Source organism: Dendrobates tinctorius, unplaced genomic scaffold (assembly GCF_039654945.1).
Source record: "Dendrobates tinctorius isolate UK_male_01 unplaced genomic scaffold, ASM3965494v1 ptg000057l, whole genome shotgun sequence".
Lineage (NCBI taxonomy): Eukaryota > Metazoa > Chordata > Amphibia > Anura > Dendrobatidae > Dendrobates > Dendrobates tinctorius.
Window position 1 is genome coordinate 18,040,001 of NW_027361725.1, and position 13,156 is coordinate 18,053,156.

The 13,156-nt window shown below is 44.2% G+C and overlaps 1 long non-coding RNA gene across 1 annotated transcript in view; it reads left to right on the forward strand.

The window, feature by feature from the left end:
* The window catches only part of LOC141092034 (uncharacterized), a 38,882-nt gene extending 28,404 nt beyond the window's left edge, over positions 1-10,478 (forward strand). The window contains exons 4-5 of the long non-coding RNA XR_012232661.1: positions 8,354-8,514; positions 8,926-10,478. This is a non-coding gene — a long non-coding RNA (uncharacterized lncRNA). The remainder of the gene's footprint in view (positions 1-8,353; positions 8,515-8,925) is intronic.
* The last annotated feature ends 2,678 nt before the right edge of the window (positions 10,479-13,156 follow it).

The window sequence follows — 13,156 nt, forward strand, 5'->3', positions numbered from 1 at the left end:
TGAAACTCAGCTGCCAGTTTCTGCTGACGAAAGTGTATTGGATGATGAGGTCCTTGACCCATCATGGCATGCTGAGGGGCAGAAAGCAAGTGGGGATAGCTCAGAGGAAGAGCTTGCAGGTGTGGCGCAGCGTGGCCGTCCACGTGGGAGAGGAAGAGGGAAAAATTGGTTGTCGGCTCCCTCAACTTCAGCACCCGTTAGGAGCAGGGCTCTTTTAAAGAACACAAGGGGTGCGCCCAAGAGTTGTGGTGCATGGGCCATTTCGACCAAGTTGCAGATGACGTTACAGTAGTCAGATGCAAGCTTTGTCGACAAACTGTGCGGAGAGGGAAGAACGTCAGCAACCTTAATACCACCAATATGTTGATGCATGTCAGGAAGAAGCACCCTGTGGAGTGGCAGCATCACACCAAAGATGATTCGCCACCTGCAGCTGGTTCCCCACCTTCCACCTCTTCAGCCACAGCGGCCACCTTTTACTCCAGCTCGCAAACAGCTGCTCCCGCTTCCTCGCCAGAATGCCAGGGTGCATCTGCAGGCAGTGTTGTACGGCGGCACACTGTCTGTACTTCGTCAGCATCAGCATCCCAATGGCTGGCATCCTCACACTCCCAATCCAGTGTGCAGCCATCTGTCACACAGGTGTCGGAGAAAAGGCGCCCGTACTCGGCAAACCACCCACGAGCACAGGGCATGAATTCTCGCATTGCCAAACTGCTTGCAGTGGAAATGCTACCATTCTGGCTGGTGAGCAAGCCAGCCTTTATCGATATGTTGGGGTTTGCAATCCCACAATACAGCGTTCCCAGCCGCTTCTACTTCAGCAGGAAAGCCGTCCCCACCCTGCAACAGCATGTGGAGTGTAAAATTAAGCATGCCCTGCAAAATGCAGTTAGCAGCAAGGTCCACCTGACCACCGACGCGTGGACTAGTCAGTATGGCCAGGGACGCTACATTTCCATCACCGCCCATTGGGTAAATGTAGTTGAGCCTGGAACTGAAGTAGACAGTGAAAGTGCGTGGGTCCTGCCAACTCCACGGATTGCAGGCCTCTCCTCCGTACAAATTGACTCCTTCTCATACTCCTCGTCAGACTTGCCTGCACCCAGACATACCACAAAAACCGATTTCAGCACTGCATCAGCCAAACATCAACAGGCCGTGTTGAAATTGGTTTATCTGGGTGATGTTAGCCACACCGCAACCGAGCTGTGGAACACGCTCAAGGAGCAGAGCGACATGTGGCTTGCGCTGCTCAACCTCCAGCCAGGTATGGTGGTGTGTGACAACGGCCGAAACCTGATAGCGTCTCTGGGCCTAGGTAGTCTGACTCACATTCCATGCCTTGCTCATGTACTAAACTTGGTGGTGCAGAGTTTCCTTAGGAACTATCCTGACCTTGAGGAGCTGCTGCACAAAGTCAGATACGAGTGCTCTCATTTGCGGCGTTCAAGCATGGCTGCATTGCGCCTTTCAGCCATGCAGCGCAGATTGGGCCTGCCCGAGCACCGCATCATTGTTGACCTCCCCACCAGGTGGAATTCGACTTTGCATATGCTGCGGAGGTTGTGTGAGCAGTAACCTGCAATTATGGAGTTGCAGCTGCAGCAGGCGCAAAGTAGGCGACACACATCTCAGCCCTCCCACTTTACAACCACAGAGTGGGCATCCATGAAGGACATATGCACCATTTTGAAGTGCTTCTACGACTCTACTCTGACGGTGAGCACGGATGCTGCCATACTCAGCCTGACTATTCCCCTTATATGCCTTATAGAATCATCACTTAAAGGACTAAGGGATGAGGTTTCTCTGGAGGAGGAGGAGTATGATGAGACACTTGCACTAACCAGGCAATCTTCATCGACCCGGTTGGTACAAAGCTCTGTGGGTGCCTTACAAAGGTCCAGGCAGGACACAGCAAGCGAGGAGGATGAGGTGGACTATGAGGATGAGCCAGAGGAGGAAAGTACACAGCGCTCTACTAGTAGTCACCAGAAAGAGCGTGGATAGGGTGATGCAGAGCAGCCAGAGCACATTCCTTCAGCTGGTGACAGCAATGCATGGCCAGTTGGCAGCCTTCAGCACATGAGTGACTTCATGCTGCAGTGTCTGAGAAATGACCCACGCGTGGCTCGTATTCTCCACACAAATGACTACTGGGTGGCCACCCTCTTAGATCCACGTTACCGGGACAGCCTTCAAAGCCTAATTACACCGTTGAACCGGGCGCGTAAAATGCAGGAGTACCAAGATGCACTGGTTAATTCACTCATGTACTCTTTTCCACCGCATAGCAGTGATGCGTGTGCACTAGCAGGCACCTCAGTGCGTCCTGCGCCCAGCGGAATCCGTTCCGAAGCCGGTAGCAGAAGCAGTACATCTGCTACTGACAGGTTCAGTATATCCAACCTGTTCCAACGGTTTCTGAACCTGCAAACAGTTCGGGCACTATCAGCACAGACAGTGCAATGCACTAGGAGGCAACGTTACCGTGTCATGGTGGCACAATACCTCTCCACCCCTGTCAGTGTGCTTTAGGATGGATCTGCCCCCTTCACGTTTTGGGTCTCCAAGTTGGATACATGGCCCAAGCTTAGCCAGTATGCCTTGGAGGTCCTGGCTTGTCCTGGTGCCAGTGCGATTCCTGAACGTGTCTTTAGTGCAGCTGGCAATGTACTAACAGACCAACGTACCAGACTATCCGCTGCAAATGTGGACCGGCTTACATTCCTAAAAATGAACCAGGCCTGGATTTCTGGTGACTTTTGCTGCCCTGGGCCAGAGTAGACAGTTTGCATGCATGGTTGGTAGCAGTATGCATGCTCTGTCATGTGCCTATGTTGCACACAGCATCATTTCTTATGCCAGTGCTCTGGCCTCTACTGCCAACATCTAGCTCCTGGTTCTGTGACTGACTCTTTCACCTCATACTGTTTTCCATGGGCTCTAGTACCACCAGCTAGTGCCCATTTCCGTGACTGCTGATTTCACAGCATGCCGTGTTTCTGGGCTCTAGTACCGCCAGCTATTGCCCATTTCCGTGACTGCCACTTTCACAGCATGCTGTGTTTCTGGGCAACAGTAATGCTAGCTGTACCTCGTTAGACCAAAGTGGAAAAAAAGGACAACAGATGCCAAACACCTATAGGCAGAAGCACAAGAGGCGGGATCCAGCCACGCCGGCTGTTTCCTGGCAGTGAAGTGCGGACACAGGCGCCTCCCCGAGGGGTAAACTGAGTTCCAGCATCGCCAGCTGGTTCTCAGTAGTGCCCAAGGGCACGGGTTCCTCCTGCTCCAAACCGTGTTTCGACAACGTTCGCCGTTACATGGTTGTGTCCGCTGCACTGTTCCACGCCCCCGCCGTATATCATTCCGGCTCAGTTTGCTGTTATCCATGGTGTCGGCAGTTTAGGAGCCCCCTACGTGGACTCCGGGACCTGGCGCTCAAGGCTGGTCTCGACAGTGCCAGTAGGCCCTCCTCCTCCCCTGCTGCGACTGTGGAGTAAAGAAGACTGTGTCCGGGTTGCGGGGGCAAATGTGACTCTTGCACCTTCTGCCGAGAAGACATTACTCCAGTAGAAGACCCAAGACAGGAAGACAGATGCAGAAGACCCAAGACAGGAAGACAGATGCAGAAGGAGATGTCCCCGGACTCCTGTCTTTTTGCTCTTGAACTTGCGTCTTTGTGGGTTTTTTTGGGCTTCTCGGCAGTGCTTTTGGCTTATGTCATTACTACATTGTGGTATCCTGGCTACAGTAATGTCAGCTGTTGCCCAGTACAGCCACTGGCACTTTTACCTTCTGCTGCTTATCTGTGTTCCAGTAACATCAGCTGGTTCTCAGTAGAGTCAATGGCTTAGGTCCCTCCTTTGTGGTATCCGAGTTCCAGTAACGTCTGCTGGTCCTTGGTAGTGCATTCTGGCACAGGTTACCTCCTGCTTAGTTATCGGCCTCCGGTAATGTCAGCTGGTGCCCGTTAGTTCCATTGGCTCTTAAGCTGATTTCTGCTGCCTATACGGGATTCATACTCACCAGCTGGTTCTCTCAAGCTCCTGTGCCTACTGTTACTTCTGTGTATTTCCTCTGGGTTTGGGACATTCTGCGACCAGCCAATAGCAGGATAACATAGACAGAGGTTTAGGAAGCAGTAGGAGCAGATGTAAATGAACCAAGAGCAGAATATCAATATGCAGAATTACTGAATAACAGTAATATAATCAGCAGAAGAAGACTAAGCATGGTTTAAAGGGAGTGTATCTGTTCCTCCATGTGGTGCTCCTGGAAACTCCCTGCAAAGCAAGGTCAGCTGAACGCGGACACATGTCAGTCAAAGGGCATATTGACACCACCTCCGGCAGTTTTAATGTAATAATATAAAATCACTAACCCTAACCCTAACTATCCCTAACCCCTAACCCTTACCCTACTGTCCATAAACCCTAACCCTACCCCAACTAATCCTAACCCAAAGAAAAATCACCGCTGTTAAGAAGATGTTTTCCTGCTACAGCTTTCGTTCTGTGCATTTTTCTAGCGATTTTTTTTGCTCCTCTGCCTCTGCAAACTCCTTCCCCATTATCCTGAGGTGTTTCCCCTCCATTTTATCCATTATATAGCACTGTAGTGGTCATTTTGTAATTCCGATTTTTTTCTCCGATTGACTTGCATTGATATCGGAAATCGGAAATTCCGATATCCGATATTTTTTCAATATCGGAAATCAGAATTCCGATACGATATCGGGCAATATCGCTCATCCCTATTTGGCATGCCTGTTTCTTCTTCACATGTAACTTGTTTGGCATGCTTCTTTCTTCTTCTTCACATATAACTTATTTGGGGTGCTTCTTTCTTCTTCACATGTAACTTGTTTGGCATGCTTCTTTCTTCTTCACATGTAACTTGTTTGGCATGCTTCTTTCTTCTTCACATGTAACTTGTTTGGCATGCTTCTTTCTTCTTCTTCACATGTAGAATGTTAGGCATGCTTCTTTCTTTCTTCTTCACATGTAGATTGTTAGGCATGTTTTTTTGTCTCTTCTTCACATGTAACTTGCTTGGCATGCTTCTTTCTTCTTCATATGTAACTTGCTTGGCATGCTTCTTTATTCTTCACATGTAACTTGTTTGGCATGCTTCTTTCTTCTTCACATGTAACTTGTTTGGCATGCTTCTTTCTTCTTCACATGTAACTTGTTTGGCATGCTTCTTTCTTCTTAACATGTAACTTGTTTGGCATGCTTCTTTGTCTTTCCTTCACATGCAACTTGCTTGGCATGCTTCTTTCTTCTTTTTCTTCACATGTAGATTGTTAGGTATGCTTCTTTCTTTCTTCTTCACATGTAGATTGTTAGGCATGTGTTTTTGTCTCTTCTTCACATGTAACTTGTTTGGCATGCTTCTTTCTTCTTCACATGTAGATTGCTAGACATGTTTTTTTTGTCTCTTCTTCACATGTAACTTGTTTGGCATGCTTCTTTCTTCTTCTTCACATGTAACTTATTTGGGGTGCTTCTTTCTTCTTCACATGTAACTTGTTTGGCATGCTTCTTTCTTCTTCTTCACATGTAACTTGTTTGGCATGCTTTTTTGTCTCTTCTTCACATGCAACTTGTCTGGCATGCTTCTTTGTCTCTTCTTCACATGTAACTTGTTTGGCATGCTTCTTTGTCTCTTCTTCACATGTAACTTGTTTGGCATGCTTCTTGGTCTCTTCTTCAGATGTAACTTGCTTGGCATGCTTCTTTGTTTCTTTTCACATGTAACTTGTTTGTCATGCTTCTTTGTCGCTTCTTCACATGTAACTTGTTTGGCATGCTTCTTTCTTCTTCACATGTAACTTGTTTGGCATGCTTCTTTCTTCTTAACATGTAACTTGTTTGGCATGCTTCTTTGTCTTTCCTTCACATGCAACTTGCTTGGCATGCTTCTTTCTTCTTTTTCTTCACATGTAGATTGTTAGGTATGCTTCTTTCTTTCTTCTTCACATGTAGATTGTTAGGCATGTGTTTTTGTCTCTTCTTCACATGTAACTTGTTTGGCATGCTTCTTTCTTCTTCACATGTAGATTGCTAGACATGTTTTTTTTGTCTCTTCTTCACATGTAACTTGTTTGGCATGCTTCTTTCTTCTTCTTCACATGTAACTTATTTGGGGTGCTTCTTTCTTCTTCACATGTAACTTGTTTGGCATGCTTCTTTCTTCTTCTTCACATGTAACTTGTTTGGCATGCTTTTTTGTCTCTTCTTCACATGCAACTTGTCTGGCATGCTTCTTTGTCTCTTCTTCACATGTAACTTGTTTGGCATGCTTCTTTGTCTCTTCTTCACATGTAACTTGTTTGGCATGCTTCTTGGTCTCTTCTTCAGATGTAACTTGCTTGGCATGCTTCTTTGTTTCTTTTCACATGTAACTTGTTTGTCATGCTTCTTTGTCGCTTCTTCACATGTAACTTGTTTGGCATGCTTCTTTCTTCTTCACATATAGCTTGTTTGACATGCTTTTTTGTCTCTTCTTCACATGTAACTTGTCTGGCATGCTTCTTTGTCTCTTCTTCACATGTAACTTGTTTGGCATGCTTCTTTGTCTCTTCTTCACATGTAATTTGTTTGGCATGCTTCTTTGCTCCTCTTCACATGTAACTTGTTTGGTATGCTTCTTTCTTCTTCACATGTAGCTTGTTTGGCATGATTTTTTGTCTCTTCTTCACATGTAACTTGTTTGGCATGCTTCTTTGTCTCTTCTTCACATGTAACTTGTTTGGCATGCTTCTTTGTCTCTTCACATGTAACTTGCTTGGCATGCTTCTTTGTCTCTTCTTCAGATGTAACTTGTTTGGCATGCTTCTTTGTTTCTCTTCACATGTAACTTATTTGGCATGCTTCTGTTAGGAGTCTGATTTCTTCCTCTCCTATGATGAAATCTAAACCCTTGCATTGCAGAGGAGAGTGCCTTGCGGCAACTCTCTCCAGAGGCTAAGTCCTCTGTTCCCTCCACTGAGCATGCTCATGGGACGAGCTCCCATTGGAGTTCGGGAGTCACGTGCTCAGGTCCTTTGTCGAATCCTATTGGCTCCTCCTGGAGCCTTGGAGATTTCCTGGAATGTCCCGTTTGGTATAAAAAGCGCGCATGGCTGTTCTGCCATGCGCTAGTATTTCATACTTGCTGCTCTATGTATGGTGATGGATGCTTGGACTGGTGACTGACTTATTAAGAAACCCCTTCCCTCTGATAATACGATTGTGTGAGAGTTTGGGTTCAGCCAGAAGCAGCGCTAGCGCCAGCGTGCATATGCTCCATCTGTCTCAGCAGCTAGCGTCCTGCACCACGCTTGCGATTTAGCAGTGCCATATCTGCGGCACAGTTGACACCGCACTGCGTTTGCAGTTCTGCTGGGCGTTCGCTGTTGCGACACCACGCACATTATTTTTATGGTAGGTCTAGAAGGAGTAGTCCTGACGTCTAAGGCTACTCCTGTGACTAAGGATACCGTGACTGCATCGCTGGGGTCTGTGACCTTGAACAGACACAGTGTTTTCTGTATTGTTTATGCCTGAAGCTCTGTGCAAGTAACAGAGCTTGCTCCAGTGCACAGTGGTGCAGCTTAACCCTGTGCACAATACCGCCATAGTGCTCTGCCTCTTCTAGCAGCGTTTTTTCCATCCGCCGCACGGTGTTTGGCATGCTTCTTTGTCTCTTGTTCCCATGTAACTTGTTTGGCATGCTTCTTTGTCTCTTCACATGTAATTTGCTTGGCATGCTTCTTTGTCTCTTCTTCAGATGTAACTTATTTGGCATGCTTATTTTTCTCTTTTTCACATGTAACTTGTTTGGCATGCTTCTTTGTCTCTTCTTCAGATGTAACTTGTTTGGCATGATTCTTTGTTTCTCTTCACATGTAACTTGTTTGGCATGCTTCTTTGTCTCTTCTTCACATGTAATTTGTTTGGCATGCTTATTTTTCTCATTTTCACATGTAACTTGTTTGGCATACTTCTTTGTCTCTTCTTCACATGTAATTTGTTTGGCATGCTTCTTTGTCTCGTCTTCAGATGTCACTTGTTAGGCATGCTTCTTTGTTTCTCTTCACATGTAACTTGTTTGGCATGCTTCTTTCTTCTTCACATGTAACTTGTTTGGCATGCTTCTTTCTTCTTCTTCACATGTAACTTGTTTGGCATGCTATAGGTTGATCTCCCTTTATTGAGATGGTGGTGCCTTCTTTTGCTTGGTATTATAAATAGCAGTCATGTATCATTTCACCAGTAACTAACCATAACTGAGTAAGAATCACAAGGGCTTGTGCACATGACCAATTCTGTCACATGCGTGCTATTTGTGTTTTTCACAGATACAATTCGCACCTATTACAGTCTATCAAAAAGCGGGAGAAATGGGAAAGGAGCTTCAGCTCAGCCAAGTTGCAGCATGGAACCTGCTAGTTGCTTTGCACGGACAAGCCTGGAACCGGCTGAGGCAAAACAGAGGAACAAACATCCAGCGAGGCAGCAGGTGTGTATGATAAAATCCTGATTTATTATAGAAAAATAATCTAAAAGTGCATGGCAGTACCAATGTTACTGGGACCTACACATTTCAGCTCCTTGGAGCCCTACTCATGGTTATGGATGCCTGTGCGAACAAGGATTTAATGTTCCTTTTAAAGCCATGTTCACACAGGCATCCATAACCACGAGACTGTATTGAGAAACTGACTTCCAGTCCAAACTGAACAGTGCTTTTTTTAACCAACAAAACTGTTCTGGATCACAGAAGACAGGCTTCTAGCACCACAGAGAAATCAGTATGCATGTGCAGTAAGTAATCATCAATTTTCAATATTACTCAAGTTTATGATCATGCAGCTGTTATGGAGCCATAGGAGAGACATGGCCTAACCCTTCTCTTTTTCTATGCTATTAGGTGGCCATAACCTATGGATAATTTCCATCTCTGTAGAGGATTTGCCCTGTTGGTCGACAAGAAGATAGAGAATTGAACAAAAAGTTATGAAGGAGGGAAGAAATACCGTGGCCCTTTTTGTTATAAATTACAATACCTAGTACTATAAAGGTCAGTTTAGTTTCATGCTGTATAGCCTTGCCCTTTCTTTGTGTGCCAGTTCTTCCAATTAACCATATAGTCCTGAGAATGACTAATGCAATTGGGACCGTATGTAAACTTGAATATTATATTAATATTATCCACATTTTCCAAAATCCTTGAACATCTATGAAGACATCTGTTCCTACAGAACTCTACATACTATAGATTCTCAAAAAGAGGAAAAAATCCTCCAAAAATTTCAGATACAAACCAGACAGGCCTAAATGCATCTGCACTAATACAGGGTGCAGCGGACCCAAGTAAAATGGCAGCTGCACAGGTGCATAAATTCCAAATGAAACAGCCAGCCTACAATCAGGGATTGGCCGAGTGGTACACCAGGGCAGAAGAAATAATCCGCATGTGGCAGTGTTCACACAGGGAATGCAGGGCTTCTGGCTCACAAGCTCTTAGTAACACCATATAGGGGGGCTGCCCAGTGCCAACTAGAATGCATCCCGTGTGAACAGAGGCCACAAGTTTGCAGAACCATTTGGGCCCAACTGCACCCTGAAAGAAATATAAAAAGTGCACAAAAAACATATCAATATATGTAAGGTATTAGATGATATTAAGACCTTAATACGAAAGCTGGCAAACTGCGACAAAGTTTCTTACACTTGCCAGTCCCACTCTAACATGAAAACCTCAAAAAGAGGAAAAAATCCTCCAAAAAATTCAGATACAAACCAGACAGGCCTAAATGCATCTGCACTAATCCAGGGTGCAGCGGACCCAAGTAAAATGGCAGCTGCACAGGTGCATAAATACCAAATGAAACAGCCAGCCTACAATGAGGGATTGGCCGTGTGGTACACCAGTGCAGAAGAAATAATCCGCATGTGGCAGTGTTCACACAGGGAATGCGGGGCTTCTGGTTCACAGCCTCTTAGTAACACCATATAGGGGGGCTGTATTAGTGCAGATGCATTTAGGCCTGTCTGGTTTGTATACTATAGATTCTGCAGCTAAATTACAAAGATTGCAGAAGGAAGATGTGGGCTACACGGTGATGGGTGAGATTTCAACTGTAGCAATATTATAAAAAGCTGAAGAGAAATAGAAAATCTTTACTATATTGACAACTTACCCATCCATCCTAATCAATATTAACCTATTTTCCTGTTGGCTAAGAATTACTGGTAACGGTTGTTCAGTTTACCAGAGCGATAACAATCATTCTTTGAAAAGTGTTGACAATTGTAAATACTTTTAAATTGTCGTGGCTACAGTGAACACAATGTATTTATTGCAGAACAGTATTGTTTGCATGCATATTAACAGGTCCAGCTGAGTTTTTACAATAACACAACAACTTTAGCTTTTGTATGCCACCACATTGGACTTGAAATAAAGCATTCAAGATATTATTGAAGTTAAGACTTTAATGCAAGCAGGTTAACAAATTACTGCATTACTCGTTTAGGAATTAATCATAGTTCCTTGATTTTTACCAGATAAAAGTGAGTCAGTAAATGGCTCATCTGGTGAACTGGATCCACTGTTGATTATGAACACATGAACCAAGGGTGTTGGCAGAGCAGACTAGGTTTGCTGAATGACACATGGCACAGAAAGGACCTGGATAATATTCTATCCTGGAAGGCAGGCAGAGAGGCGGAGTAGGACACAATGAAATACACAGAGGACGTAGATCTGGGGATTTACACTGATGGAATGTAGGCTGAACTGGATGGACAAATGTCTTTTTTCAGCCTTGCGAACTATGTTACTATGTTACTATAGGGCCTGTCACACTAAGCGATATCGCTAGCAATATCACTGTAACGTCACTGGTTTTGTGACGTAGCAGCGATATTGCTAGCGATATCGCTATGTCTGATACTTACCTCTGACCGGCTCCCCTGCTGATTATCGCTGATCGCGCGAGAACGGCCTGGATCATTTCTCGTCGTCAGCTTCCTGCTGGGCTTCCTGTGGTGCCGACGAGCTACGCGTGGACGCGGGCGGGAGGACATCAGGATCGCCTCGTCTGACAGGTAAGTAGCGACCCCTGACCCCTGCTATGTCGCTGGTGAGATCTGCCTGTGTGGCAGCTCACTAGCGACCACTTAGCGATGCACCAGCAATCCTGACCGCGTCATATCGCTGGTCGGGATCGCTGGTGCATCGCTAAGTGTGACAGTACCTTTAGTCACAGAGTCAGAAGAGTAAACAGAAGTTGTGGAAACCACAGGAGTTAGCAAATATGATTGCAACATAATGTAAACCAGCTCTAAGAAGCTGTTCTTAATGCTTTTAGCAAATTATGGGTTAGTCATCAAGTAACAAAATGATGGGTTAATCTGAAGGTCTGTGGAGCAATAGATACTGGTAGTAGAAACAATGGGAAATTCCAAAGATGATTATAACGTAGTGTGAACATTATCTCTAACAAACAGTTCATAATGCTTATAGCAAATAATTTGCTAACCAGCATATAGCAAACGATGGACTAATTATCTGGTCTGTGGATCACTGGAAGCAGATTGTAGATACCACAAGAATCTGAGTAGATGACAGCAACAGAAGAAATTGGAAGATGGCAACTCGAAAGCAAACAGCAACTTAACCCATCACTGACTCGATATTCACTCCCAGAGGTGTATTTAAGTGGACCTTAAAGGGCTTTGTGAAATTAAGCCACTGAGGAATGCTGGGTCACTTGTAAGATCAAAAATGGAGCACAACAAATGATGGCAGGTATAGGGGAAGGCAGTGGCGACCAGTCCAGAAGATGAGACAGATGTGTAATATAATCAAACCAATTAACATTTAAAAATGCATTTATTTTAATAATGTGTTGTATTGACTATCTGAAGTCTGAAGCCCAATATAAAATGCTTAGTTTCTTCTATTGAGATGCTTTGCCAGAACTTTACTAGGGCTGTCCTCATTTATAGCTTTTTGTGAGTTTTGATCACACTGGTTAAACTCCCATGGATAACCGGTGACTTATTTGTCCATTGAAAAATATCCCATTACTTTAAGAAGTTATTGAGATTTGCTGTATTTTGGGTCTGGTCTCATCATTAATGCACACCATCATGGTAGCACCATTGCCATAACATCACCACCTCGTTGTTTGACACAGAAATAGTATTCTTTTCTTTCATTCACCAAATTGTTCACATCCCATCATTCTGATACAAATACATTCTGGTTTCATTTGTCCCAAAAATCTCTTTCCAAAAGTCTCCAGCAATTTTACATGTTTTTTTGTCCTTTTTGTTGTAAAGTGTTATTGGGCCTTTTCACTCTTAAATGTTACTGATGGTTTGCATTTTCAGATAAACTCTGGATTTAAATTGAGGAAGATGTTTGTAAGGGGTACACATTGTATCATGCATGTGACCAATTTCACAGACTAAGCCTGATTTAACATCTCTTTCAGATCAGAGGGATACATGATTGAGCAATATAGGACTGCAGTGAGCACCGAGCACATTGCATCGTTCTTGAAAAAACTTTATTTTTTTATGTCTTCAGTAAATGTGGTTGGATTTAGAGTTGTGTTATTTCTTACTCATAGCCACTTTATAAGGACATACACACGTGGTCAAAATTGTTGGTACACCTCGTTTAATGAGAGAAAAACCCACAATTGTCACAGAAATAACTTGAATCTGACAAAAGTAATAATAAATCAAAAATCTGTGAAAATGAACAAATGAAAGTCAGATATTGCTTTTCAACCATGCTTCCACAGAATTTAAAAAAATAAAACTCATGAAATAGGCCTGGACAGAAATGATGGTACCATTAACTTAATATTTTGTTGCACAACCTTTTGAGGCAATCATTGCAATCAAACGATTCCTGCAATTGTCAATGAGATTTCTTCACCTCTCAACAGGTATTTTGGCCCACTCCTCAAGAGCAAACTGCTCCAGTTGTCTCGTGTTTGAAGGTTGCCTTTTCCAGATGGTATGTTTCAGCTCTTTACAAAGATGCTCAATAGGATTTAGATCAGGGCTCATAGAAGGCCACTTCAGAACAGTCAAATGTTTTCCTCTTAGACATTCTTGGGTGTTTTTAGCTGTGTGTT